Here is a 13581-nt window from a genome sequence, read left to right on the forward strand (position 1 = left end):
TGATTCAATATTCATCTTCTCGATTGTGGTTTGGCTATTTAATTTATTAATGCTTAGGTGATATTAAAACATGTTCTCCTTTACATTATTGCAATAATTAGTTCAGAGAATTTATGTGTGGTGAGGTGTGTGTGTGTGTGTGTGTGTGTGTGTGTGTGTGTCTTGTAAGGTTGGAGGATGGGGCAGAAAGAGCCAGAAGAAAGCTGTTGGTGACAGTTGGGACTAGAGAGAATTCTGGGTAATTCTCTGGAGGAAGAAGGAGGAGGAGGGCTTCTGGTGGAGGTTCTTTGAGGAAGGAGGAGAGGTTCTGAAGAGGATATCCCAGCTCAGATCCAGTCCTGAGTACTTCCTGAGGATCTTTCTTTGGACATTGAAACCCCGATTCCCTGGTCAAAGATTCCATCACTTCTCACCCAGCAAGACTTCAATCAAAGAGTTAACTAAGTATTTGGACTCCATTTGGGAGCGATCTCTTAGGCTCCATCCCCCATTATCCAACCTTGCTGAGAGACCCTTTCCGGTCTAACTTGTAATTATAGAGAAGGATAGAAATAGAAACAAAAGGAGAAATAGAAACAGAAGACGCTTAGGAGTGGGAACCCGAAAGTTTCCCACCCAAGTGCCAGACCCCATAGAAATAGAGAAGAGGGCACCCCAAATCTCTCTGCCCTTCACCCCTTTCCCCATTCCCTATATACTACTGCTAGATCTGTATCTCAAAGTTATAGCAACTCTTTTGGGGTGACAAAATCAGGAAACTGAGATGTCCATCAATTAGGGAATGGCTGAACAAATTTGTGGTATATGCTTGTAATGGAATACTATTATGCCATAAGAAATGGCAAATGAGATGATCCCCAAAAAACCTGGAAAGACTTCTATGAAGTAATATGAAGCAAAGTGAGATGATGTTTAGCTGTGAATAAGAATGATTATCAGTAAAGTAAGGATCCAGGACATCCCCAAGAGACTCATCATGACAACAAAAGCTATTAATCACCACAGAAGGAATAGAGTCTGAATGCAAATTGAAATATGCTCTTCATTATTTTCCCCATAAATTTTTGTCTAATGTAAGAAATAGGTGTCTTTGTTCCTAACTTTGCATGCATGGAAATAAGTATTTTATTATAATCTATGTATGACCTATATAATATTACCTGCCTTCTTGGGAAGGAGATGAATAGAGAAGAGTGAGAAAAAATATAGATTGCAAAATACCAAAGAAATTAATTGTTTTGACATATAATCTGGAAAAATAAAATGTATATAACTAAAGAGATGAAGTTATTTTCAAAAAGATAAAATTATTTTAAAAATAAATGAATAAAATGAATATTACATATAATATTAAATAATATGGATAATGAAAAATTATTAAAAACTAGAGAAAAACAAAACAAAAAAAATGAAGTTATAGAAGAAAGATTTGGAAAGAGAGGTTAACGTTTTAGGATAAGAAGTACAAAAGTTTGCCCAAAAAGGAATATATAAAACTAAAAAATAAAAATTTCTAAATATTTACTAATGACTTCATGAGATGAAAGACCTCTTTGAACTTGGTTAGGCAAGTCTTTGGATGATTATATTCTACCATAAATAGTAGATGCTTAATAAGTGCTTGTTGACTTTTTAGTTGGTTAGAAATTAGCAGAATTTTGGCTCAGTAGAAATAGTTGCTGCAGGATAACCTTCACTCAACCATGAGGAATTGAAAGAGGAATATATAAATATCAACACTAATAATACACATATAATACGCATCATTACACATGATTACATAATGTTCAGTTTCTGGACAGCAACCTGCCTCAGAGGATATGTCTTATTTTATATAATAATGAGCATTTTTTATTTTATTTTTCTGCATCCAGTTCAATATATGTTCTGTATACTAAGAAACATTTAATTTTTAAAGGTTTTGATACTTCCTCTTTCTATCCTGTTTACCCCGCTGGCTGTTCAGATGAAAATAAAATATGGAAAATAAACCCACAACTTTCATTCAAACAACATTTGTACTGTGATCGAAAACAGTGATTTCGAGGACTCACAGCAAGGAGGAGAATTTTTAGTTGTAGCTTTTAACTTACAAAATAAAATGTAAATTAGGGCCCCTGTCTTATGTCAGGGCAAGGAATAAACTTTCACCAGCATCACTTTGTAGTCAACCATACTGCCCCAGGCTTTGATCTTCTCAGAATTTGGCAGATGAGAATATCAGACATGAATGAGGAAAAGAAAATCTACTAGGAAAGCCTGGGTGCTTGGCTAGATAGAACTGAGGTTTATGCAGAGGTTTCTTTTATTCTAAGGTGATATTTTTGCATATGTCAACTGAAACTGTATTTGTAGTTCATGTTCACGCTGACTTTTCACTTTATGGCATGGGGCACTACCTTCTCTAATGCAGGTATCTTCTAAGTCATGATGGGAGAGTTATTAAAATGAAATAATCCACCACTCTTACTGTCCATGTTTTCCCTGTTTAGAAGGCAGATTAGCAAGCAGTAGAGGAAATCTGCATTATGGAGTTGGAGGGTACAGTGGAAGGAGCCTGTTCATTGACAGTCTCCTCCTTGTAGGAACTATAAATGTCTGTATTAGGATAAGAAGACGTGAGATAACGTTTTCTGGGAATATATTTCCCAGATCCAAAAGATCCAAAAAATGATCCGAAAGAAGGCAGCAGAGCTGGAAATACTGATGAAGTTCCTGTAGAGGCATTTTTGTTTTATTTTTTGGCTAACTCATATAATCCTGAAAGCCTACTCGATGGAAAACATTTATGGCACATGATCCTAGAATCAAAGATTTTAGTCTGATAAGAGAGATTTTCTGGTACCAGTCCTGGCAGTTACTTTGTTAGCAACCTCAAGTTCTAGAATTACTTTTTTTTTTTTTTTTTAGTTCTAGAATTTCAAAGTTCTTTCTGATCTAGTTCCTGAACTTCCCTTCTGGAAAAGGAGGAAAAAAGAAGACTCATTAACATAGTTCCTGAATATTGTTAGTCTTGGAGAAAGAAAAGGATTGTTGATATGACACCTTTATCTGAAGGACTAAAGTAATGTCAATGATCAGAGGATAGAGTGGAGGAAGAGATAATGGTCTTGATCCTTTTGACTATTGTGGTGGATTACTCAGATAGCCCTGAAATAGTGAGAAATGGTGTTCTACTTTAATAGATTAAAAAGAAATTCCAGGACAGCCTAATCTCATTTGAGATTCTCAATGAAGATAATATAGATTCTTTTCTCTTGTTGAGGAAAAATAATCATAAGATGTTTATCCTGACTTATTTGGCATCTTCTTCCCTACAAATGATGAATTATCTTTCAACAGGAAAGAAAAGCCATGATATTGATTTGGAACTCAATCCTGAGAAAAAAGTCTGGGGTATAGCTGTGATGTTAAAAATCAAACTGAGTACAAATCCATTTTAAGTAAAAATTTTAAAGTGAACACTGGGATAAGGAAAGAAGAAATACAATAAACACAGACTGCCATATCTTCACATAGGAGTTTAACATGCAAATCATTTGCCAAAACAAGGACACCAAAAACATCTTAACAGGATCTTGGCAAACATTTGATTTCCTTTAATACAGATATGTGGTGACAAAAGGCATGACTAATTTCTAGTACAAATTTGTTACAAAAAATTTTGGAGGTAATATTTGTCTAAGATTAACCAAATTATGGCAAATTGCCATTAACAGCTCACAGATTCTAGACCCACCTAAAGTAAAAATGTCAGGAAGAAATCCATTTTTCAACCATTTTTGCACTTTAGATTTTTACAAAAATTTTGTATTTGCAGCTTTTTAAAAATTTTATACACCATAGCCATTTTATGAAATCTCTCTCCCCAAACATACTTCTTTTGAATTAGGAATTCTTTTAAGTACTTCTATGCTTTTATGAAATCATCCTGTTTGTCATTATTTACAGACCAATAGTATTCCATCACAAGCATATGCCACAAATTGTCCAGCTATCCCCAATTGATGGACACCTTCTCAGTTTCCAATTCTTTGCCACTACAAAAAGATCTGCTAAAAATATTTGTGCATAAGTAGCTCTTTTTCCCCATCTTTGGTTTAGTCAGGATTTGACCCAGGAGTGATATTGGTGAATCAATGGGTATCCTATGATGATTTTATGAGCACATGTCTCCTTTCAACAGATGATCTTACCACTTTCTAATGAGAGGAATAGAAAAATATTATTCATTAAGAAAGAAGAGAAAAGGAGAATATCTCAGTGACGTTATATATATATATATATAGTTAAAGGTATAAACACATAGATATGCTTGGAATATTGATATCATGCCTTTAATTGAATGACAAAATAATTTCTAGGAATAGCTCAGAGAGCCAGAAGCAATAGTGCCTGGCATTCGAAAATATGATTCTTGGTGTTTTATAAAACTATAGGCCTTTAAAAACTCTTTAATCAATCAAGAGAAGACTGCAAAGTAATTACTTTAAACAAACTATGACAATTCTTTTATATTCTAGTAACATATATTAAATTTACAGGAAAAATGTTTACTCATTCAAAATCATTATTCACTTCTGCCAAAATGATGATTATGAAGAGGAAAAAAATACAAGTGAGTTATTCTCTACAGGCTCTTCTTTTCTCTCTGCTCATGTTAAAATGATCAATTTGCTAACAATGAAGACCAATTACAGGGGATGTAGACCTCAGGAAAGCTGTTAGAGATTGACTTGTTTGTTTCTTACAATTTAAAGGAACCTCACATATATATTAAATCATTTTTCTGAGTTCATGGGCTTAAATACTCATAGGACTGGCATTTATAACATAAGGGGAGCAACGACTAGGGCATCAGATTTGGTCACATAGGAGGCAGTTTGTAATATGACATCTCTATAATTACAATTAATACCCCATAACTGTTTTGTTAAGCCATTTCAAACATTTAGGAGGAAGGAGTTCAAAGCCAGAGGTCACAGATGAAAGCCAAACTTTGTAATCTGCAACCTCAATTTGAAAAGAAAGAAAAAAAGAAAGGAAGGAAGGAAGGAAGATAGAAAGGATTAGTGTTATTTTTCTAATGCTTCTGCATATTTTACTCTGCACTAGTTCATAAAAATCTTCCCAACCACATATGAATTAACTGTATGTATTTTCCCAAAGTACAATAATATTACTATTTTTCATTTATCCCAGATACTTAGTTCATGGACATATTTTAAAAAATTTTTTAGATCTCTGAATGCCTGCATGCATGAATGAATGCAATATCATTTATTAAGTAATTGCTAAATTAAAATTTTTTAGTTATTTGCTAAGCTTTCTTAGGAAAGTAAACCAGTGCTTACTGTCAAGCAAGTTATTTGGATATGACACATCTCAAAGGGTCCTACTGAGAAAGTTAAGTAGAAATGGTCCATGGTTCCTAAGGTACAGGATCAAGCAGATGAAAATGCACCATTTGTAATGCCAATTTCTCTAATTAAAGAATGGAGCTTTCTGGTATCATATTGTGTGATAGTAGCAAAGACTTGGATGGAACTTTTTTTCCCCTGGATCTTCAGTAGCTTTGTCTCCAGTAGTCTCAGAAATCAGTTGTCAAGCTTCATCTTCAAAGGGTGATGCCTTTTCTCTTTATATATGCTGAGATAGACATAAATAGAGTTACACATAACATATACACATGTATAGATTAATAACTATATATAACATATTGTGTATATATTCACATAAAATATCTATTTATCTTTTATTATATGCATATATATGTACATATATGTATATATACATATATATATATAGTATATATCAATCAAGCATCAATTATTGGGCTTTCCTTCATTCTTTAACCATTTTAAGGTTAAATCCTTACTTTTCTACCAGAGAAATTTGTGAAAAGTATGTATAGCTAGTTGGTTTACTTTCCTCCACCCCTCCTCTTTCTGTGAATATTTTCTGCAAACACAGTTTTGGAGGATTTCAATTTGAAACAGTCATATGAAAACCCAAGACCACGGTCACAGTCTTCTTATACTCTTTCACCTTTTGGAAAGCAGATAGAAAAAGAAAAAGAAAAAAAAAAGCTTTCATAAGTATTTTCCTCCCCAGCTTCTAAGCAGTATAAAAATGTCTTCCCTAAAAAGAAATTTGATACAAGTCTGCAAAATTAAGTTTTTTTTTTTTTTATCCTGGGACTCCATTCTAGGAGCATAGGGCCACAACCAGTAGGCAATGGGTCGCTCAGGGTCACCCAGCTAGGAAGTGTCTGAGGCCGGATTTGAACCTAGGACCTTTCCTCTCTAGGCCTGGCTCTCAATCCACTAAGCTAGCCCAGCTGCCCCTACTTTAGGTTGCAGTTTCTTTAGCAGATGTAGTTTTTACAGGGTGGGGTTGTTAGCCCCACGCAGAATTTAATTCTATGAGCCTGACAGGCCACTGCCTATTGGTATTATTGTCTTATGAGATACTTTATTGGTCAAATAAACAGATTGATAAATGCTCAGATTTGAATAAAGACATTTATTCAAATGCTAATAAATCTGGAATGACATACTTCTTTATTTCTGCATCTCAGAATTATCCCCTTTGTGCTCTTTCCCTACCTCCTTCCGTCTCTGTCTCTCTGTCTCTGTCTCTCTGTCTCTCTCTGTCTGTCTCTCTCTCTCTCTCTCTCTCTCTCTCTCTCTCTCTCTCTCTCTCTCGGTTTACCTATTATTACTCAGATCTCGATCTAGAGTCCTCTATTCATGTCTAATCTTAATAGGGTAGGGACTGGTTCAAAATTTCATTGAGAAGTCACATAGTCCAACACTATGATTTTCACTCCTCTCCTGACTCTCTAAACATTACCTCCATGCCTTACCTGCTTTCTCACCTTAGAAGATCCCCTTTTCTCTACTTCCATATAACCACAGGTGATTCCTCAACTATGGTAGCTCCCTGATCGCAGTGGTTAGTTTCTCTTGAAACCTCCATTTTGGTGGAATGGAATGGAAGTCATCAGACCGATCACCCTTGACTCTTTACTTTATTCTTGATTTCCCCCCCATGTTTTTCCCTATGTTTAAAAAGTCATTTTCCTTCCTTAGAATTTAAGTTCCTGTAGTAAGGAACTAAATTTTTGTTTGCTTTTGTGTAACTAGTGCTTATCAATGTGTCTGGCACATAGTAAGTGATTGAGCAAAATGCTTGTCCACTAAGATTGGCTTGATTGGACAAATAAAGAATAGATCCTTAGATAATTTGAATGACTTACTAAGGGTCACAGAGCTAATAAATGTTAGAAATGGGAGTTAAGCCAGACCTTCTTGATTGAAAGACAAGTTCCCCATGCACTATGCATATCATTTCTCCAAACATGCTGTTTTTGAATTGAATTTTCTGAATTCAGTTCTGGGTATGTCTGAATTCCATGTAAAATCTGAAAAAGAGAAAAAAAATGAAGATTGCCTTCTAGGAAACTTGTGCTGTCTTTATACTTTCTTCCTCAGTTGTGGAAGCAAGTGGACTGCATCTTTTACTTGAACAAGCTTTCCTGAAATCAAAGACCCATTTTTTAAAAATCACCTATCAGTCATGAAGCATGGAAGTCTCTAAAGAATTGATTTTGATGATCACTCTTTAATTAAATCAAGAAGATCATGGTGGCTGCCATGCATTGTGAATGAGGAATCATATGGAAGAAGGGGTATGAAGGATGCCATCAGAGGCATCTATAGCTGAGGATATGAAGGACAAGTATAGAGTACATGAAGGAAGGGCACTTAATGGACAGGTGTCCTTTTCCTTTGGTATCTATAGTGATATGATGAAAAGAAAATTGCCAGCACGTTTGGTGGAACCCACAAGGAAATTGTGTGGAAACACATGAACAATGATAGAAACAGGATACTGTCTCCATCAGTGAAACATTATCTAGATGAATCTGAAGACCAAAATCTATGGATATATTGGAATTGTAGACATTGCCCAGGCCCCACTTTAGCCCTGGCTTAGGCCAAATCATTGTATATTGATTTAGTATGAGAAATTATTTCAAATGATATGAGAATGTTTGTAATTTAATTAGGAAAAAAAGGAAAATGAGGTTGAAGAATAACTATCTAGAAAAGGGACTTATAAAATTTAGAGAATTATATGTAAGTGTTAATAGATAAGCATCCTTGAATCAATTCAAGAAACATTTGATTTTTAACTTAAACATTGTAATTAATTAATTAGAATATTTTTACACAATTACATGATTCATGTTCTTTCTCTCCCCTCCTCCCAACCTCCTCCTGTAGCCAATGAGCAATTCTACTGGGTTTTACATGTATCATTGATCAAGTCCTATTACATATTTCCATATTATTAGTATTTGCACTAGGGTGATGTTTTAGCATCTAAGTCCCAATCAAATCCCCATCGACCCATGTGATTAAGCAGTTGTTTTCTTCTGTGTTTCTGCTCCCACAGTTCTTCCTCTGAATATGGATAGTGTTCTTTCTCATAAATCCCTCAGAGTTGTCCTGGGTCATTGCATTGCTGCTAGTACAGAAGTCCATTACATTGGATTGTACCACCGTGTATCAGTCTCTGTGTACAATGTTCTTCTAGCTCTGCTTCTTTCACTGCATCACTTCCTGGAGGTCGTTCCAGTTTACATGGAATTCCTCCAGTTCATCATTCCTTTTAGCACAATAGAGTTCCATCACCAGCATATACCACAATGTGTTCAGCCATTCCACAACTGAAGGGCACATCCTTGTTTTCTAGTTTTTAAAATGTAGTGCGGCTTTAAATATTTTTGTGCATGTCTTTTTCCCTATGATCTCTTTGGGGTACAAACCCAGCAATGGTATGGCTGGATCAAAGGGCAGGCAATCTTTTAGCACTCTTTGGGCATAGTTCCAAATTGCCATCCAGAATGGTTGTACCAATTCACAACTCCACCAGCAATGCATTAATGTCCCAATTTTGGCACATCCACTCCAACATTTATTATCAAGACCATTTGAGTTCAAAGTCTGCTTCTGATACTTAATGACTGTGTGAATCTTGATAAGCCATCTGACTTTTCATTGCTCTAGAGCTAGGCAACTGCCTAAGATTTTACATTGCTGAGAAGATGATTACCTCCATCTATAAGCAGAGTTCTCTCTCTTGGATGTGGGAGATGGGAGTCTGAAGTGTCCTACTCAGAGATAGATTTAAAACCCATTATTACTTTCCACAAGGAGACATAAAAAATAGCTACCATCAGGGATAGTTTTAGCATGAGGGCTTCATGGCTACATGGGCCACACAAGCAAGGGGCAGTGGTATCAAATCAAAGGTCCAGGACTTGAGGTTTTGATCATATATGTCATTGGTAAAAAAGATCTAGCGTGATAACATTGGGGCAGAATTATACCATAATAATGAGAGAGAAGCAGGCCTTGAGTAAGAGGACCAGAGTTCAAATGTAGCCTCAGATACAAGCTATGGGCAAGTCATTTATATTCTCTTTCCCTTAGTTTGCTTTTCTATAAAATAGAGATTATCATAGTACATTTTCCCCATGATCATTGTTAGGATAAAATGAGCTATTGTAAAATATCTACCACAGTATCTAGCACATAGTAAACTCTATATAAATGTGAATTTGTTATTATTACCACCAATAGGGGATTTCTCTTTTACCTATAAGACAAGTAAAATGAAGGTATTTTAAAAATTGTCTCATAAGAAGGGAGGGAGGCAGAACAGGGAAATAGAAATAAGATGTAGACATAGAATAGTTAACCTTAATGGTTTCATTCCTCCAAAGGTCTAGGAATAGTAGAATGAGTGTATTTGTATGTGAGAGGAAAGAAATAATAATGACACTATTTTTCACTGGTTCACAGTATTCTCTAGATCAAAGAAATCCTAAGTTCAATGTTTACCCCCATAAAATAAGAGAAGGGAAGAAAGTTGAGCCTGGCCTCCTCAAGTCATGGAGATCCCCTTTTGGCAATTTTTCAAATGACCAGAGGATGAATTCAGTACCCAGAATTTGGGTCCAATGAACATATCACTGCTGCTCTGGTCTTGAAAGACCCTCATCATGTGTGAACTGTTGTTATCAGAATTGGAAATGAACTTTTCTGTGGGGGACTGAGAGAGGAAGGAGCAGTCTTCCTGATGACTGAGGCTGACAGTGGTTTTAATTATGCATCTTTTTAGCCTAAATTTCTGCATCATCTGTTGATTCTTATTAAGATTAAAATTAGCATCACTGTCCCTACCTGTTCACAGAAGCCAAATCTAGAACATGAGTAGTTCAGTTCAAAGCTAATTCAGAAGGGCCAATCTAGAAAGATGAAGTAAAATGAACACATTAATTGGTGTTAAGACTAAGTCCTCCTAGAAACGGGAGGCCCTAGTTTCAAATCTGGCCTCAGACACTTTCTAGCTGTGTGACCCTGGGCAAGTCACTTAACCCCCATTGACTAGTCCTTACCACTCTTTTGCCTTGAAATCTATACACGGTATTGATCCTAAGATGGAAGATAAGGGTTAAAAGAAAAGAGTAAGTCGTAAAGTCATATGAGGTTTAGATATCTAGACAGGCTACAATCAGGATATCTAATCACTAGTATTTTCGACAATTCCATTTCATAATCATTGAGCACCTATTATATATGAGGTACAATTCTAGGTACTGATGATATGAGACAAAATAACAGATAGTATCTGTTTTCAGTAAGCTTATAGTCTACTGGGAGATTCAACATAGGTGGCTCAGTGAACGGTGAAGATTCTAGAAAGCTCCAGAAAAACTTATCTTTAGAAGTTCAAATCTGGTCTCAGACACTTAGTGGCTTTGTGACTTAACTCTGTTGGCCTCAGTTTCCTCATATATAAAATGAGCTGGAGAAGGAAATGGCCAGCTATTCTAGTGTCTTTGCCAAGAAAAGCCTAAATGGAGTCATGAAGAGTGAAATAGGATTGCAATGACTGAACAACAACAACCATATAAACAAATAAACAAACAAATAAATAAAAGTAAATAATAAATAATAAATAAATGAAAAATAAATTAATTAAGAATTTTTGAAAAAAAAAGGGGAGGAGGAAAGTAGTATTTATTATTAGTTGACTAGCTCATTCAAGGCCATTACCTGAATTCTTTAATGGACCCATGTTATCATCAGCATGGGAACTCATTTCATTCCTAAAATCCTCAAATAATCCATATGTTCCTCTCCTAAGTAATCCTTTCCCAGCATCCTTTCACAAATCAGCAATAATATATCCTTCCCATTTGATGCTGCTACCAATTGATTTTTTTAAAAAATCATGGACACTAGTGAAGCATTAAGATATGCTACAGAGAGTACAGAGATACCTGGTAGTTCCCTACAAAATCAGGCCACTTCTGAACTGGGAAATATACCAGTTACTGTCTAGTCTAGGCCCAAACAATTTTTTTAAGTGTTGTTCTAGATGGGTATAGTGGATAAAAGGATTAGATTTGTAATAAGGACACCAGGTTCATATCTCACCTTGAACACTACTTGTATATGTCTCCATAGACAAGTGACATCTTCATTTGGCTTCATTTTATTCACCTTTACCTTAAGAATATGGGATCTTATAATGTCAATAGTCACTTTCAGTTCTCTATATATATGATCCTATGACCTCTAATGTGTTTTTGTCTCTGTGTGGGTGGAGAGAGAGAGAGAGAGAGAGAGANCATGACAGTGTCATGCCAAATTCCTCAGCTGAATTTCCCTAATTTGCAGTAATATAGCTACAAGAGTACATAAACTGGGGGTAGCTGGGTGGCTCAGTGGATTGAGAGTTGGGCCTAGAGACAGGTGGTCCTGTGTTCAAATCTGACCTCGGATACTTCCTAGTTATGTGACCCTAGGCAAGTCACTTAACCCCATTGCCTAGCCCTTACTTCTCTTCTGCCTTGGAACCAATACCCAGTATTGATTCTAAGATGGAAGGTAAGGGATTATACTTTTTTTAAAAGTACATAAACTTCATCATCACAATCATAAATGTAGCAGAATGACAAGATGGGAGGGGACAGAGAGAGAGAGAGACAGAGACAGAGACACAGAGAGAGAGACAGAGAGAGAGACAGAGAGAGAGACAGAGAGAGAGACAGAGAGACAGAGACAGAGACAGAGAGAGAGAGACAGAGAGACAGAGAGAGAGAGATATTCTCACTACCTTGTGAGTAAATTCCAATTTCAGATAATCTTAAATTAGTAGGATTTTTTGAAGAGGGTGTTACATTGAACCTCAATTTGTTGCTTTCTGAATTTCATCCATTGGTCTTAGTTCTTCCCTTCTGAGACAATCAAAGGAAATAGACTTAGAGTTGGCAGAGATTAGAGATCATTATATGATTTCTTTCACCTTACAAATGAGAAATGAAGACCCAGAGAGTTTCAGTTTCTTACCCAGGACATGGAGATAGTTAAGTAGTATGGCTAAGATTTAAATGTAGGGCTTCTGATCCTCCATCCTGGACTTTTTTTCATTTGTACTATTTTGTGTAATCTCCAACAGTTTTTTGAGCACTTGATGACAATTATTCCCTTCTAGGTCCTCACTTTTTCAGGGCAAATATCCCTAGTTTCTTCAACTAATCATCTTATGGCACAAAGAGACAGTCTTTCATCATCATTTGAGATATTAGTCAACAGTCAGGAGCTTAAGTGACAGCATGGAAGTCTGATATGATTCATGAGGGTACTTGCATAGGGATTAGGAGCACCCATAAACCTGGGTCAAAGTCATGGATTCATGCAAAGAGCAATGGAGGACATTTAGTCCTATCCTCTCATTTTACAGATGAAACCCTGAAAGTTAAATTAGTTCTCAAAAATCACATAGCTAAGTAGGTAATGAACTGAATTTAGAATCCAGGACCTTTGACTTCAGAGCCAGTGTTCTTTCTTCTATCTTTACATCCCCATTGTGCCCTCTTCTTACTATTATGATGCATTAGGGGTGATTTGGCACTCTGAAAAAATCCAACTAAATATGTAATTTCCAAGTCAAGAATCTTTCAAATTATATACTTGAGTTCTCCCGCTTCCACTTACCTGCTCTGGATCAATACGTCTTCTATTGCCTTTCCTGGATTCTAATTTGCTGATGTTCTTGGTTCCATACTCAGGAAATTGTTCTTTCACTTGTTCAGGCTAATATTAGGTGGGGAGTTGAAAATACAGATTGCTGCTGTAGAAAATGTGTTAGGGTTGGGTAAACACACAGACAGGACTTCATTGATCCAGTAGTACCTACAAGACCAATTTCCAGAAGCCATGAATAGGAACATCAGTTCATTCCCACATTGATCACTGCTGTTACTGCTCTGGGGTCTTAGGCTCATATACTGACATTTGCAAAACTGTCAAGCACTCTTTTATAAGCTCTCCATTAGGACTCTTCCATCTGCTTTATTTCTCTAGTTTAATATAATGAAATATATGAAATATAGAATATCATAAAAAATACTTTCTCAATATTTCAAGTCATTTAAATATAAGACTTCCCTGCATGTTATTCAACATTTCCCTAAACCTTTGCCCAGATTATTCTCTA

Source organism: Gracilinanus agilis, chromosome 6 (genome assembly GCF_016433145.1).
Source record: "Gracilinanus agilis isolate LMUSP501 chromosome 6, AgileGrace, whole genome shotgun sequence".
Lineage (NCBI taxonomy): Eukaryota > Metazoa > Chordata > Mammalia > Didelphimorphia > Didelphidae > Gracilinanus > Gracilinanus agilis.